A 5443-nucleotide genomic window follows, 5' to 3' on the forward strand; every position below is an offset into this window, starting at 1 on the left:
CCAAGCTTTTTTAATCTCTCCACTACCAAGAGCGAGCAAGCTATCGCCTCAAAACTCTCGACACTATCGTGCTTCCCGTGATCACCATGCGCTCTGATACCAATTGAGAGCGCACAAATGTGGTGCTTATTTGTGGAGAGAGAGAGAGAGAGAGAGAGAGAGAGAGAGAGAGAGAGAGAGAGAGAGAGAGAGAGAGAGAGAGAGAGAACACAGGATGTGGGTGGATCAACTCACCACAATGTGTGAGATGATAGTCTCTATGGCTAGGGAGGATGGCACCAAGGAGGAGCCATGGAAGCTTGGGGACGTGAATAGCATAAATTAAGATGAGGGAGAATAGCATAGATGGACAAAAAACAACACTTATTCTGCAGGTGAAGTCAGTTCAGATAGTTCCCTTGTGTAGATTGTTCGTGATGCCTTACCAAACTCTTACTAGACTTTTGCTAGTCCTTGGAGACTTATGACCCAAGGAAATCCTGAAGTTGTCAAGTTTGATGCATTGTGCACATTGCTATTACAAGAGTCACTTTCCAAAAAAACGGGACTAGACAGCGTGTAGTTGAACAAGCTTTTATTGCTGCTCAAAGAAAGGGTGGTAACAACAATGCAGTCACTTCTTATGGTTCTTCTACGAGTGGAAAATCTCATGTTTCTAATGCTTCTGCTCGTAGTCATTTGTCTAGAAATTCTGGTGATAAGGGAAAAAAGAAGATGCGTTGCCATTATTGTAAAGCTAATGATCACTTGATCAAGCAGTGTCCTAAGTTGAAGGCCAAAGAGGCTAAGAAGAAAGAGGATGGTTCCACTGCAAATGTTGGTTCCACTACAAATGCAGCTATTGTTGAGTCTTCTGTGAAAGGAGACTGTGATGTTGATGGAATGTGTGAGCTCACTTTGGTATGAAAAGTGTGGGCAAAATTTTGCAAATGCAGTTTTGGATTCAGAGGCTATTTTAGATGCAAAACTTTGGCATGCACGTTTTGGTCATCTGAATTTTTCTGGTTTGCTGCGATCAGAAATCTGATATGGTTGCTTCTTTGCCGCCTCTTGAAGCACCTGTCAAACACGTTTGTGAAGGCTGTATTTTGGGTAAGATACAATATTCTAAGTTTCCAAAGGATGGTTCAGATACGGCCACATGCAGGTTGCAGCTTGTGCATAGCGATGTTTGTGGGCCCATGCAAACTCCGTCCTTGGAAAATTACCTTTACTTTGTGACTTTCATTGATGATTACTCTAGGCATGCATGGGTATTTCCCCTTAAAGCGAAGTCCGAAGTTTTAATGTGCTTTAAACAATTTTTGGTTATGGCTAAAAATGTCTCGAAATGTACTATGGGCACCCTCCGTTCTGATCAAGGGGGGAGGGTGGGGGGGGGAGAGTATATGTCTCATGAATTTAATGCATTTCTGGCTAGTCATGGGATAAAACACCAATGTACAGTGTCTTATACGCCTCAGCAAAATGGGGTCACTGAGAGGAAAAACAGGTCACTTACAGAAATGGTACGATATATGGTCAAAAGTCAAGCTTTGCTGCATTCTTTTTGGCTTGAAGCCATCATGTGTGCCACTTATGTACTAAACAGGTGTCCTACGAAAGCTTTGCAGTCTATTACTCCATATGAAGCATGGCATGATAGAAAGCCTTCTATTTAGCACATGAGTGTTTTTGGTTGTTTGGCATATGCTTTGGTGCCACAAACACAACAAAAAATTGCATGATAAGGTTGTCAAATGTATTTTTGTTGGTTATAGTGCTGAAACCAAAAGTTATAGGTTGTATCATCCGCAAAAAAAGCGTATCTTGGTCTCACAGGATGTTGTGTTTGTGGAAGATTTTGTTCAGCCCTTGCTGTCATGTACTAGAGATAATAATGTCAGCTCACAAGACATTTATGACACTTTCTTGCCTCTTTTTAGTGGTGGAAGTTTGAATGTAAAATGAGGCAAATGTACAGTCTATGGGGGTTTTTGAAAATGTTATAGATGGCTATAGCCTATTATTGATGTAGATGTACTTGATGAGGAAAGGGCTGAAAATGAGCACGCTAGAGGTATGCCAATGGTTGGTTTGCGTGACAATAAATTGGATGCACCTTTGTCTAGTCGTACTCATTCAGGTTCTTGCCATGCATCTTATTCATCCGATTGTTATGCTTTGGTTGTGTTTAGCCTACATGACGTTGAGGAACCTTTGTCTTTTGATGAAGCACATAATTCAAAAAATTGGATGGCTACCATGCAATCAGAATATGATGCACTTATAGTAAATGACACATGGGCTTTATGTGATTTTCCTCCTGGACAAAAGGCCATTGGTACAAAGTGGGTTTACAAGTTGAAACGCAAGCCAGATGGTGAGATTGATCGCTATAAGGCTTGACTTGTTGCAAAGGGTTATGCACAGCAAAAAGGCATAGATTATGAAGAGACTTTTGCTCCCACCTATCGTATGACTATTGTGCATGTTCTATGTGCATTGGCAGCTCATTTTGGTTGGGATGTACATCAATCAGACATTGTTACTGCTTTCTTGAATGGTGACATATTTGAGGAATTTTATGTAACACAGTCTCATTGTTTTGTCAAGAAAGGACAAGAGGATAAGGTGTGCACATGTAACAAAGATTTGTATGGGTTGAAGCAATCTCCTTGTGATTGGTATGAGAAGGCTGACACTCATTTGGTTAAACGAGGCTTTTGTAATAGTACAATAGAAAGCACATTGTATGTAAAGCGTGAGGGTGATGTAATTCTCATTGTGGTTCTTTATGTAGATGATGTGTTGATCACTCGACCAAATGAGAGACATATTGCTAAATTTAAGGCTGATTTGAATGCTACTTTCAAGATGAAAAAAATGGGGTTTTTGCATCATTACTTGGGTATACAATTTAAGAAGTATGATGGTGGTATTGCCTTGTGTCAGAAAAGTTACATAGAGACATAGCTATTTAAGTTTGGACTTAAGGATTGCAAACTAATTGCCATTCCCATGGAAGCGGGTTTGAAATTGAGTCTTCATGATGCTGGTGATCTTGCAGATGTCACTCTTTACCAAATTGCTATTGGATGCCTCATTTATGTATGCAACACGAGGCCGGATATTCAATTTGCAGTGTCACAGGTCAGTAGATTTATGCATAGCCAAGGGTCTAAGCATTGGCAGGCTGTCAAGAGGATTTTCTGCTACTTGACTGGCACTTTACATCTTGTCTTGTTTTATCCCAAGGGGGGATCATTGCCTCCACACTTACATGCTTTTTCAGACTCAGATTGGGTTGGTTGTTTTGACATGCGAGTGTCCACAAGTGGTTTTTGTTTCATGCTTGGCAGTTCATGTATATCATGGTTGAGCAAGAAGCAACCTACTGTGGCCACTTCTAGTTGTGAGGTTGAGTACAGGGCAGTCTTCACAGCTACGGTTGAGTGTGTATGGTTCGGATGCCTTATGGCCGATTTGGGTGTTGGACAGGACACTGCCAACACTATCTAAACTGACAGTCAGAGCGCATTGGCAGTTGCGAGGAAACCAATTTTTCATGCTCACACAAAGCACATTGAGGTGCAGTACCACTATGTCAAGGAGAGGCTCTCAGTAGGAGAGATCAACTTGGCTTATGTGCCAACACAGGACAACCTTGCAGGTCTTTTCACCAAGGCATTGTCTCGTGAGAAGTCCAAAGATTTCCACAAATCTTTGGGCTTACTCCCCTTTTGTGGATTGATCCTATCCTCAGGGCATAGCACTTCCCTTTATTCTTCGTGCCATCCCTTGTTCACCGCATCACTCCCAGGGTGGATTTGTTACCACATACATGTGGTAGTGATGTGTGTGAACACACTAGGACCGTAGGGGCATTTTTTCCCTCTTTAGGAGGTTTTTTCCCCCATGCATTGTATATACACCCATCACTCTAGGGCTATCTATCTTTCCATTTCACACTAAGTTATAAACTCTCTGTTGTGTGCCTTGAGCTTCCTTCGTCTTCTCCAAGCTATGTACGTTTCCCTGCAACCCTAGTTCCAACATGTAGGTCAAAATAGCTACCAACATATGGAGTTATTGGTTTACTTCCAAACCTTGGGTTTAGGTTTACTTAATAACCTCGTGAGAAGTGGTATAATAGGATAAAAACAAATCTAGAAACTAACAAATTGGGAGGTCTTACCACTTCTATGTGGCAGTGTCTATAACCTGCACAATTTATTTTGACATGGAAATCACTGAACTGATGAGCTAAAACAAGGCTTTGACAAAAAAATAGATATGATATTGACAATAGACAAAACCATAAATCTATAACATTGAGCATGTAAAAACAAAATTTTAATTCTTTTTTGATGTACTAAGTGCTCAAAGCAAACCATTGGATGATTCTTCAAGATTTGATTTTTGGAGTCATGCTTATGCTTTTCTTTAGCATCACCATCCAAAGCCAAGGTGTTGACCACTTGATCGAATTGATCATCAATATTCTTACCATCATCATTAGACCGCTTCTTTGGAGGTTTATCAACCACCTTTGTAGGTTTGCAAGACAATCTTGCAAAACTACCAATTTGGAGAGTAGCTTTTTGAAATACTAGCAAAAGTTTGCGAGGTCATAAAACCATTCCTTTGCAAAACTTCCTAAACTTGCAACTTTTTGATATGCCTTCATTGAAAACCTGGTAAGTTTGTTTACTATGAGCGTTTTGAGAATATATATGGAGGACTGCTTGCTGCCACTAATGGAGTTTTAAAAGGCATTGCCAAGGAGCCTATTGTAGAATTTTGAGATGTTACAACTACCACACAACGTTTTGATACCCTATGCGTAGAGGACCTTGCAGGCTTAGCTTTCTACACTGAGCATTTTGAAACACCATTGCTGCCTTCACCTAGCGATAGTCTGCAGCCAACAAAAAACAATGACTTTTTATAACGCCCGCCTGGGAGGTTCTGCAACTATTGATGTCATCTATTCTCTTGAACTATGGATAGAGTTTTGAGATGCACCCTTTGCAGACTATGCTCAGTCACTTGATAGGCTCTGCGGCTAGGGAGGATGTCATCAAGGAGGATCCATGGCAGCTTAAGGACTTGCAGAGCAAAAAACGAGATGAGAAAGAAGAGTAGAGAGTAACAGAAAACAACGCTAATTTTTTTGAATAAAAATGTTTTACATATATGGCTTTAGCCATGCAAATTCCATGCAGACTGGAGGTTTAACTACATGCCATAAGGGTATTTCCCATGGGTAATGAGCTTGAACCCAACAATAGTTTTGCAAAGGAGTGGTTTTATGACCTTAGTGAAAGGCTTCGCATATGGTGGGTGCCAACGAGGAGTTTCCATGGTTGCTTTGAGAGCGTGTAGAGAAGGTGAAGAATGACCGAGAGAAGAAAAAGAGCTTTGACACAAAAGAGTGAAAAATAACGCTTGTATTAATCTT

The sequence above is a fragment of the Adiantum capillus-veneris genome, chromosome 26 (genome assembly GCF_014529385.1).
Source record: "Adiantum capillus-veneris isolate H3 chromosome 26, ASM1452938v2, whole genome shotgun sequence".
Lineage (NCBI taxonomy): Eukaryota > Viridiplantae > Streptophyta > Polypodiopsida > Polypodiales > Pteridaceae > Adiantum > Adiantum capillus-veneris.